Source organism: Oratosquilla oratoria, chromosome 10, assembly GCF_046742065.1.
Source record: "Oratosquilla oratoria isolate Oo_2021 chromosome 10, ASM4674206v1, whole genome shotgun sequence".
Classification (NCBI taxonomy): domain Eukaryota; kingdom Metazoa; phylum Arthropoda; class Malacostraca; order Stomatopoda; family Squillidae; genus Oratosquilla; species Oratosquilla oratoria.
This window is the reverse complement of record NC_134786.1, coordinates 15,772,686-15,785,185: the sequence shown is the minus strand read 5'-3', so window position 1 is coordinate 15,785,185 and position 12,500 is coordinate 15,772,686.

Here is a 12,500-nt window from a genome sequence, read left to right as displayed (position 1 = left end):
AATATGACAGTTGATAGAACAACAAAATATCGTCACACTGAAGGCTGCTGGCATCACATGTACAATAACTGAGGATTTCAATGTTTGGACAGCAAACTTTGACATGATTTGTTTTCCTCACAAATAATTGTATGGAAATCTTGAAAAAAAACATGTATTGTCAAGGTGGTAAGCTATGTCCTCACATTAATATTACAATGCTGTTGCATTAGTCCTACTTCACTTGTAAATCTGAAACATTTTAGATATGAATGATGTTTGTATATAGGTGTTGGTCGTTTGTATAACATCTTTACATCACAAATGTACTACATATCTGTATAGTTAATAGGCAAGAAGACTTTTTAAAGAGATTAGTTGCTGCATCCAGGAATGTTGACAATTGCATATAGACACTTAACTGATCAGCAATTATTGTTGACTTGATGGCATCAGCCGACCAGGTGTCTGCAAATATTTAAGCAATATGAATTATTTTGTTTTATTTATATCTTATAAGAGTTATGTGGATTACCATCAGTATGAACAGTTGATATGTGTAATTGATGGGGCTTCTCTGAATATCAAACACGTGACGGTAACCAGAACAATGTACAAATCGTAATGAGGGTTGATGGAGATACCTATAACTCCCCTGCTGAATAAAAGTCTGAAATGACACGGGACAGTTTTACATAAAAGCAATAATAATTTACGATGACCTGGTGCTGCGAAAAAGTAAATTGCAAAACAATGACACGTAGCATCCCATTGTCTGCAGAACACGCAGAGAGGAAAGAAATACCTACTCTTTTGTCACCCTGATTTGAAGAATACGGTGTCTTACAAGGCACGGTAATCAACTCGACAGGCACTACCCCTGCAACCCCCAGAAAGCAAATGTTATACAAACTGTTGTTGAAAGGTTGTCACATATTAGCATGCATATTTTAAACAAACCTGCCCTACTTTACCACCGTGGACAATTTTGGTATGTCACAAACTTTGAGCAAACGTTTGGACAATGTTTTTTTGGCATGGTATATAGATTGGTTATAAAACAGGACTAAGGAATCATATGAGAGGTACAAAGTAAAGGGAAGAGAAGTTAAGCATAATATAAAGGAGGCAAAGAGGAGAGCAGATGTGAAATAGGGTAAGAGTATTACAGAAAATTTTGAAAGGGGAAGAGGAGGCAAATCAAGTGAAAAAGTAAAGGTAAAAGGTGCAGATGCAGAGATGATAATGGAAAAGAAAGCAGTAAGAGGAAGGTGGGCGGAGTATTTTAGGGAGTTGCTAAATGTGAAGGAAGATAGGGTGGAAAAGGTAGTCCCAGTGGGAAGCGCTAAGAAAATGACCGTAATGAGTGAAGAAAACAGAGGAGAAATAAGGAAAGATGAAGTGAAAGCAGTTGTTAAGATGATGAGAGCAAGAAAGGCAACTGGGTTGGATGGATGCCATGCAGAATGTCTGAAAAAAGGAGAAACAGTGATGGTAGACTGGCTAGTGAGGTTATTTAATGATTGTTTAAGAGAGGGTAGAGTGCCGGAGGACTGGAGGAGTGCCTGTATAGTTCCACTTTACTAGGGAAAGGGGGACACGTGTGAGTGTAGTAGTTTCAGAGGGATTAGCGTGTTAAGTGTAGTTGGGAAGCCTTATAGGAGGATCTTGATTGAGCGGATTAGGGGAGGAACAGTGTGGGTTTAGGACAGGTACTTGTGTAGATCAGATTTTTGTGGTAAGACAGATATGTCAAGAAGCTATAGAAAAAAGGTAAGGATATATTTTGGGCTTTTATGAATCTGGAAAAGGCTTATGACAAGATAGACAGGAAGGCACTGTGGGATGTTTCGCAGATATATGGGGTAGGAGGAAAGCTGTTAAGAGCAGTCAAGATTTTTTACGTGAGTAGTAGAGCTTATGTTAGAATTAGAAACGGGGAGAGTGAGTGGTTTGAGGTAAAGGTGGGACTTCGTCAGGAATTTGTTATGTAGCCCTGGCTCTTCAATTTATACATGGATGGGGTGGTGCGAGAGATGAATGCAAGGGTAGTGAGTCAAGGATTGGAGATGGTTAAAGAAAATGGAGAAAAGTAGGAGATAAACCAGTTCTAGTTTGCTGACGACACTGCGCTTGTAGCAGGATCAGAGGAGGGATTGAGAAAGTTAGTGACAGAGTATGGGGAGGTGTGTGAAAGAAAGAAGTTGAAGATAAATGTGGGTAAGAGTAAGGTGATGAGATTTACAAGGGGAGAGAGTGGCAGTAGACTGGAAGTGAGTATTAAAGAAAGAGACTGGAAGAAGTGGATAGTTTTAGATACTTGGATACGAATGTGGCAGGAAAGGGTGGAGTGGAGGTGGAGGTAGAATGTAGATTGAGAGAACCGAGTAAATGCCCTGGGTGATTGAAAAATGTAATGAGAAATAGACATTTGGGAATGAATGCCAAGAGGAGATTGTATGAAAGAGTGATTGTGCCGACAGCACTGTACGGTGCAGAAACATGGAACATAAGAGAGGAAGAGAGAATATGTTTGAATATGTTTGAGATGAAATGCCTGAGAAGTATGATGGGGGTTACTAGGCTGAATAGAGTGAGGAATGAGGAGGTGAAGAGGAGAACAGGGGCGGAAAGGGAGTTGGGAGATATGGTTGATGAAAGAGTATTGGGATGGTTTGGGCACGTGAAAAGAATGAGTGAAGAAAGATTAGTAAAAGAGGTATGGAAGGCAGAGGTGGAAGGAGTAAACATGAGGGGGCGACCTAGGATGAGATGGATGGATGGGGTAAAAGGGGTATTGGGAAAGAAGGGAATGTCTATTGAGGAAGAACGGGAGAGGACAGAAGATAGGGGTGAATGGAGAAGGGTTGTATATGGATGGTGCTGTGATGCATGAGGGGGAGTGGGTGGGGGATGGGAGGTGAGAGAGTATGTATGAGAAATAAGTTGACGCAGCCCGAAGGGATTTATCCTCGTCTTCTACTTTTCTGCATGAGGGGACGGAGAGGTAGGGGTCACTGAATTAAAGAAGCGGCCTTGCTGTGGATATGCTGTGTGTTACGACACTGCTTCTGACCCGGGACATTGGACGAGATGCAGAGATGACCCGTCATACAGAAGGTGCCAAGATAAGAGGGAGGGAAGAGGGTATAGGGGAGTGGAGTATGTAGGGGATGGAATGGATAGGAGTTGTCTCTATGCCTTTGTCTTTTGGCTGCCTCCCGAGTAAGGAGGAAAAAGCCTTTGGTATATGTATGTATGTATGCTAGACAAATAGGTATCTAAAATAATTTTCCTACAAGATGCTTTGAATACCATATGGCTGTGTATGGTATGTAGTGAAACGTCCCTGCAGTTAGTTCCATACACGTAAAGCTGTCAATTTGAAGAAACTTTGGTCCAACATAGACCTAAACTGAGGTAATAGACAAAGCCACTGGTTCAAGTGTTGTGGGAGTGCATAGAGTTGACGCGCACTATATCATGCATCAGGTATTTTGTTGCCTGACTATGTACAAGTTTGTGCAAACGTCTGTGTTAATTATTCTAAGAAAAGATTCAAGACTTTTGTAAAATAGGTCAAGTTTGTTTGAAATATGTGATGAAACATACTTTGCGCAGCCTCTACTAAACGTTTGCTACACGTACGTTTGTTATACAAACTTTCAACAAATGTCTGCTACACGTACGTTTGTTTTGTAAACATTCAACAAACGTCTGTACTAAGTATTCTAAGAAAAGGCTCAAGGTTTTTGCAAAGTAGGTTAATGTTTGAAGTATGTGATGAAACTGTTTTTCTTAGGATATTTCAAATATATTTTTACATAGATCATGCATTAAAGAACGGTATCTATATAGTTTTAGGCATTTTATTTATACTTGAGACAAAATAGTACTTTTTCTTTGAAAGTCTGTCAAAAGTTTGTTTAAAGTTCGTATTGCACACTTTACTTAGCATCGCATAGCAAGAGGAATTTTAATAAGAATTAATTTATTGAGTTACTGTATTCGATTTTACATGAATAAATTTCTAATATTACAATTATTAAACAAACATACATTTCACACACCTTCAACAAACGTTTGATAAAAGTATACAACCATGATCTCTTGCATTCAGGGTCTGAGAATAAGAAGACATTGGACTCTTTAATCAGATTCTGTAGGGGTGATTTTGAATGCCAACGAGTGTCATGGAAATGAATGAAGTAGCCTGGTGGCAGCCAGAATAAGAGGGAAAATGTAGTGCGGCTCAGAACAGCTAAATCAAGATAGGTGCAATTCCTTACCAAAGGTCGCTACAAGAAGGGTACCATTGAGATAAAGCTAGAGTAGCAATGCATATAAGGTATGCAAGGGCCTATGGATGGAAAGAAATTCGTCAATACTTGCAGTCTTAGTAGCCGGTAATGAGAACATAGACAATTTTCTCCATAATAATTCAAGAATGAATAAGAAAAATACTTTCTTTAATTGGTTTACCAAGACGATCATTGGCAATTTTTTTTAATTCATTCATACATTCATTTGTTTATTTATTTATCTAAGTTCATTTCTGTATTTATTTCTATCTATTTTTCCATGCTTTGGTATGGGCTGTGACTCAAATAAAGAAAATCATCTGATTTTTATATCGTCCGTGAAATGACATGCGTGGGATGGGAGACTGCAGAGGTTGAGAAAAAATAAAATAGAAGAAATGGAGGAAGAAAAGGGTGAAAAACGTGAATAACAAAGAAAACAGGATGACATGAAAAAAAAGGGTGGGGGGAGAAGAAGGAATGAACGATGTCAAGAAAATGAATCTAAGGAATAAAAGAGCTACGTTCGAGATGGGAATGTAGGGTTGGATATGTCACGAGAAGAAGAAGAAAGAGACTCGGAAGAAAAAAAAAAATTGGATTTGAGAGATTGACAAAGACAAACGCTACACGCCTATTTGCACAAAACAGAGAAAGAACAAAAGAAAAGAAAAAGGAAAATGGAAGAGGCAAAAAAGAGTGATGAAGAAAAGAGGGTAAAAGAAAGAAGGGGAGGATGTGGAGAAGTAAAAAGCCCATTAAGTTTGAAAGACTGACATGTGAAAAACCCCAATAAATCACTCGAGGGAACAAAAGAAAAAGAAACGAAAGGAGGACGAAAGCAAGCCAAAAATAAGAATAAAGAAATGAGAGAAAAAGGAAATGGAAAACAAGAAAAAAATGAAAATAGTAAAATAAAGCAAATGGAGGAACTAAGGGAAGGAAGGGAGATAGTGAAAGGGGCTGGTGAAGTAGGATATATAATTTTTTTTTCTTTCCATTTTATTTAAGACAAAAGAAACTTAATAGCTAGAGAAGGAACAAAAGGAATAACGAACGAATGAATAGGAAAATGGAGAAAGAGGAAAAAAGAATTATGAAAAAAGGAGCTAATGTATGAAAGATTTGAATGAAAGAATTAAAGAAAAAGGGACGAAAAAATCAAACCCACGAGGAACGAAAGAATAAGAAAAATAAAATTTTAAAATATACAAATATAAGTAGTCGTGAAAAAACGGGATTAAGGTATCTAGGAAAAAACGAATGAACGAATTCAGAAATAGAGAGGAAATATATGAAAAAAAAGAATAAATGAAAAATAAAAAGGATATGAACAAACAAATTAAGGAAATAAATAGATAAAAATATAAACGGAAGGAAAGAGGGAATTAAAGAGAAAAAAGCGTGAGAAGTAGAAAAAAGATTGAACTGAAGAATTACAATGACGAGAGAACAAAACAATGATATTAATGTGGATAGGAGGTAAAGTGATATTAATGAGAATTTTAGACAAATAAATTAAGGAAAAACCAAGAGAAACAAATTAACTACAGAGGTAGAGAAAAAAATCAGAGAAATAAATTAACTAGTTAGAGAAAGAAATTAACGAGGGAGATAGAGAAAGAAATTAAGGAGAGAGAGAAAGAAACTGACGAGAAAAAGAAAGAAATTGACGGGAGAGTTTGAGAAAGAAATTAAGGAGAGAGTTAAAAAAAGGAGAGAGTTAGAGAAATTAATTAAGGAGAGAGTTAGAGTTCAAGAAAGAGATGACGAGAGAGTTAGAGAAAAAATTTTACTAGAGAGTGAGTGAAAGAAATTGATAAGACATTTAGATAAAGAAATTGACGAAGGAGTTCGAGAAAGAAATAGGCGATAGAGTGAGAGAGATAAATTGACGAGGGAGTTCGAGAAAGAAATTGACGAGAGTGAGAGAGAGAAATTGACAAAAGAGTTAGAGAAAGAAATTGACGAGACAGTTAGAGAAATAATTTGACGATAGAGTTAAAGAAAGAAATTGACGAGAGTGAGAGAGAGAAATTGACAAAAGAGTTAGAGAAAGAAATTGACGAGACAGTTAGAGAAATAATTTGACGATAGAGTTAAAGAAAGAAATTAACGAGATAACTAAATATAGAAGTTAGCGAGAGAGCTAAAGAAAGAAATCAACGAGAAGATAAGAGAAGAAAAATAACGAGAGAGTTAGAAAATAAATTTGACGAGAGAGTTAGAGAAAGAAATTGAAGAATTAGACAAAGAAATTGACGAGAGAGGGAGAGAGAGAAATTGACTAGAAAGCTAAAGAAAGAAATTGACGAGAGAGAGAAAGAATTTGACGAAACAGCTAGAGAAAGAAATTGACGAGAGAGTTAGATAAAGAAATTGACGCGAGTTAGAGAAAGAAATTGACGAGAGTGTTAGAGAAAGAAATTGACGAAAGAGTTAGAGAAAGAGATTGACGAGAGAGTTAGAGAAAGAGATTGACGAGAGAGTTAGAGAAAGAAATTGGTGAGAGAGTTAGAGAAAGAAATTGACGAGAGAGTTAGAGAAAGAAATTGACGAGAGAGTTAGAGAAAGAAATTGACAAGAGAGTTAGAGAAAGAAATTGACGATAGTTAGAAAAAGAAATTTATGAAAGAGTTACAGAAAAAATTTGCTGTGAGTTAGAGAAAGAAATTGACGAGAAAGTTAGAGAAAGAAACTGACAAGAATGTGAGAAAAAAAAACAGAATTAAAGAAAAAAGATGATGAGAGAGTTAGAGAAAGAAATTGACGAGAGAGTTAGAGAAATAAAGTGACATGAGAGCTAGAGAAAGTAATTGACGCAAAAGTTAGAGAAAGAAATTGACGAGAGGGTTAAAGAAAGAAATTGACGAGAGAATTAGAGAAAGAAATTAATGAGATTTACAGTAAGTAATTAATGAGAGTTACAGTTGAAATTGATGAAAGAGTAACAAATTAATGAGAAATCTGAAAAAGAAGTTAAGCAGAGAATTATAGAAGAAATTAATGAGAAAATTATAAGAAAAACTAATGGTAGAATTAAATCAAATAAAATGGAAAAGTAGAGAACAAAATTATAGATTAAGGAAAAGATCTTCGAAAGATTTTTTTTATTAAAGAAATAAAGAAACCAGGTAATCAAAATTAAAATAACAAGACAGTTGAATAAAGTAACGAAATGATTAATGAAAATAAAACGGAGGAAAACAGTTATGTAAAGAAATATATATACATATATATATATATATATATATTTATATATATATATATATATATATATATGTGTATATATATATATATATATATACAGTATATGTATATATATATATATATATATATAAAGGATGAGAACAAGTTTTCACTGAATATGAAAAGAAAAATCGTCGAATAGAAAGTCTTTTGTTACAGAAAGGGAAAAAGTCAAAGAGTATTTCTTTTTTTCTAAAGAACACATTAACCCTTTCTCCACAAAGGTGTGTTATGGAGATCCATGACATTGACTGGTAGAAGCCAGAACAAAAGAAAAAGGGTTGCCTCGTGCGGAATGAGCTTAAATAAATTGAGTAAAAGATGAATCACAATGAATAAGTAAAAAAAACAAAAACAGGATTGAGTGGGGATTTCTAGGAAGAACATCAAAGTAAAGGTAAACAAAGGACGAAATCAGTGGAGTTGACAAATGAGAACGACAAGGTCATGTTTCCATGGACAAGGAGGGAACCTGTCACCGGGGACAAGGAATCAAAAGTTTATCAGCGAACAAGATATCAAGTTAGTTTATCCTCTCGGAATAGGAAACACAAGTGGAATTCAGGTGGAGGTACGGGGATGAAAGATAAAGTCCCAAGTGGGTGACAAAAAAAAAAAAAAAAAAAAAAAAAAAAAAAAAAAAAAGAATTACCCACGTTTGCCGAGAGAAATGCAAGCTAAAAGAGGAAGCAAAACCTATATTTGCTTGCTGAAAAAAAAACGATGCTACTAGAGATATTTGTAAGGACAGAATATTGGCTGAGAAAATACTCTGAAATAGAAAAAGTAGCACTTGAAAGAAGAAATTGTCACACACGGGGACCGAGCTAAGAGAAGGCAGTCGTCTCAAGAATAGTAATTAGGACAGGCTGTACTGGAAGAGGATGAGATGAAATGAAAAAGGAAAGAAGTGAGAGAATGTATAAGAAAATGTAAAAAAAAAAAAAAAACGAAAAAAAAAACGTATGACATAGATAAGGAGAGATTTACTAAAAGGAATGTAATTAATAAGACTGAGGAAGGGAGCTCCCTTGAACTGAATAGATTCGCCTTGTCTCAGCCGAAAAGGTCACGTATGATCAGCCCTAAAGACTGTTTGTTTGTTTTTTTTAGTGCAGAGGGGCTTATTCTAGCTAAATAAAATCGTCTGTTGGCAGCTAGAATAAATGCTTAAGTCGTGGAAGAAAGCGAAAGATTCCATCGACATAAATTCCTAATGTATTTATCTTTTTGCGCCGAGGCGTTACCCTCAACTAAATCTAATAGCTTGGCGGGATCTATAACAAGTAATGAAAGGGTAAAACGCATCGACAGGGTTATGTTAAGACAAGAATAGACCCATAGAACAAACCGTACAAATAAATGGTCGATGAGCGAAAGACGGAAAGTAGGGGAATACGCGACTGAAATGAAAAAGAGTTTAAAGATTAAAGCTGAGGAGTTATTATATGCAAGCATGAAAAGCCATGACAGAAGGAGGACGAATTCTCACTCTCAAGCTTTCTATCTCTGAATCTGTGTCTGTATCTGTATCTGTATCTGTATCTGTATCTCTGTCTCTATCTCTATCTCTATCTCTATCTCTTTCTCTATCTCTAGCTCTATCACTAGCTCTCGTTCTATCTCTGTTTCTGTCTCTGTCTCTGTCTGTCTCTTTCGCTCTCCTGCTCCCTCGCCCTCCTGCTCCCTCGATCTCCTGCTCTCTCGCTCTTTTGCTTTCTCTCCCTCCTACTCTCGCACTCTCTCACTCTCTCGCTCTAAAAATCTCTCGCTTTCTCACTCTCCTGCTCTCTTGGTCTCCAATTTCTCACTATACGGCTCTCTCACACTCCTGCTCTCTCGCTCTCTTGTTGTCGCTGTAGTTCTCTCACTCTCTTGATCTCGCTCTCGGTCTCTCGCTCTCGCTCTCTCGCTCTCGCTCTCGCTCTCTCGCTCTCGCTCTCTCGCTCTCGCTCTCGCTCTCTAGCTCTCGCTGTCGTTGTCATTAACTCTCATTCTCGCTATAGCTCTCTTTCACTCTCGCTATCGCTTTTTCTCGCTCTCACTTCCACTTTCTCTTGCTCTCACTATGGTAATTTCTCTTTCTCCGTCGCTTTCTCTCACTCACACTGTCTCTCTTTCTCTTTATCAGTCGCTCTCTCTCGCGCTTTCACGTTCTCTCTGAGTGCGGATGCTAAGGCGTTAGTGGTATAGTGCGTTGGCACGTTGACATGTTGATGCGTTGGCGAGTTGGTGTATTGGTGCGTTGTTGTGTGCGTATGCGCTTGTACGTTCCGTTTATGCTTGGACCTTGCAGCAGTTCATGGTAAGGCCTGAGATCTCCTAGAGGATTTTATCGTCGGACCCTGAATTTGATGGCCCCTTTCCCCTTGGGCTGGAAGACTGGGATCATAGCAAGATCGAGATTCTTTGGTGAGGTAGTCTGTTTGGTTCCTCACGTTGGGAGAAAAGTCGATGGTTCAGTGCTTACAGGATGACTACGAGAGTGTTCGGATGAAGTCTGAGGAGAAATAGAAAACGATATACGTATCTGGATGAAAGTAGACAGGAATATAAATGCGTCGTTTGGTATATAAAAAATAAATTCATGTAACATGAAATAACTGTTTCCACAGATGAATAGCAACTGAAAGATATATGTTGATATGTTTTGAACGTTAGAGCTATCATATATATAACCATAAAACGTTGAAAATGATCAAAACATTGAATTATTTTTTCTAAGTTAATCTTGTATAGTGATAGAAAGCATAATGGTACTAATATATTACGTGCAAAGATAGAATAGATAGTGTGTGTGCGTGTGTTTGTGTTTATATGTGTTTGTGTGTGTGTGTGTGTGTGTGTGTGTGTGTGTGTGTGTGTGTGTGTGTGTGTGTGTGTGTGTGTGTGTGTGTGTGTGTGTGTGTGTGTGTGTGTGTGTGTGTGTGTGTGTGTGTGTGTGTGTGTGTGTGTGTGTGTGTGTGTGTGTGTGTGTGTGTGTGTGTGTGTGTGTGTGTGTGCGTTTGCGTGTGTGAAATAATACATTTTATGTAAATGCTGATAATATATTTTAAAAAATGTTTCTCAGATTCTATGATAAAAATAAATGTTGATAATATATTTAAAAAAATGTTTCTCAGATTCTATGATGAGAATATTTGAGACAGTGACTTTGTATTCAATCGGCTTCATTTCTAAACAATACTGTCTTTCATGTCTATTGTAGCTAGAGTATTCATGTACAAGTATTTAATCGGAATAGTTGACCATTCATCTTTTAGATTAAGAACAGTTCGTTCACGTACAAAATCTACAACACAAAAGTACGTGTTTGAATTAGCTTTCTAAAAGACAAGAGTCACCGTCATCATTACAAATTGATGCAACTTTATAAGTAGATCTGTATGACTTTATAAGGATGATACTGACTAAGCAACCACGTTACTAAGTTTCAAAACCACCTATATGCTTATAGCTGCCACTTAGCTGATGCATCATAATATTAAGCCTGGAACTTAGTATCATACTAAGATATCGGAAATATAACATTGATTTTAATCTAGGGAACTGCATAGAAATAGACCAAATATTCAAAGGAGAAAGATGTGTTCTGATTTATCATGTGTGTCAGGTTTTGTCTTCAGTACATATAGATCGATAATGACAAGATTAAGTTCTCTTCTTACTCATCAGATTGGTTCACTTGACAGACTTACACCTGGTTTATATTTGTTGTGTTATGGTACTATTGCACCAAGGAGAACCTGATCCATGATTAATCACAATTATGGAAATACAGCTTTCATTTTTTTATCTGTATTATACTACTTTGTTTACAATGAATAACTTTATGGCAACAGAATTATTCTATGCAAGTATACATGATGTCTCAGAAGTCACTATATATTTTGAAAGTTAATCATATTAATTTCTTTTCTATAAGCCACGAAGAACCTTTGTTTCAAAAGTACATACATACATATACCAAGGCTTTTTCCCCCTTTCAAGGGAGGTAGCCAAAAAGGGAAAGGCACAAAAACACTCCCACCCATTTCATCCCTAAATACACTCCACACCCCTCCCACCCTCCCTCTCATCTGAGCACCTCCTGGATGACGGGTCATCCCTGCACCTTGCCCACCGCCCTGGGTCAGAAGCAGTGTCAAAGTAAGTGCCATATAGATTCAGTACTATTGATTTTCCTTCAGATCGTGACAAATAGTGTCTCTAGAAATTTCAAGACGATAAGTTATTTCCAGGAGCACACTTATATTTATACATATATATATGCTAGAAAGAAACACTGTGAAAGAAAAGCAGAACAAAGCAAAGCATTTTCGTATATTACATCTTCAATGCAACATACTTGGAAAAAGATGATTACAGCAATACATGCATATTCACCCAAAACCACTTCCGGATTCTTCAATGGACTATATATAAAACTTTTATATAGTGTTCAACCATCCCCCTCTTTTGATACTAAGAACCTGATTTTACCATTCAGTAACAATCTGACTCAAGTTCTTCACATCCTAAAATCATGGAATATTAAAGTTGTATTTAATAATCCATATACTTTTAAGAAGTTAATTATTAAAAATTCACCGAGTGTTTCAAGTGCCTGCATATACAGGATCCCTTGTAGAGATTTTAAAAAACATTACCTTGGGCAAATTCTAGTTTCTTTTTCCGCTTTCCTTTGTGGTTATCAGCAATTTATTGGATCACGTGTTTTTGTGATCCTATTGCATATGTATATATATACATATATATATATATATATATATATATATGCTAATAAGAACACGGGTACGTGTGTTCACTTATGCAAAGTAGACCACTTGGAAAAAGAAACTAACGAAGCAGAGCGCTTTCGTATATTACATATTCAGTGCAAAAAGAAGATGCGCTGAAGAATTAATATACGAAAGCGCTTTGCTTCGTTAGTTTCTTTTTCCAAGTGGTCTACTTTGTATATATATATAT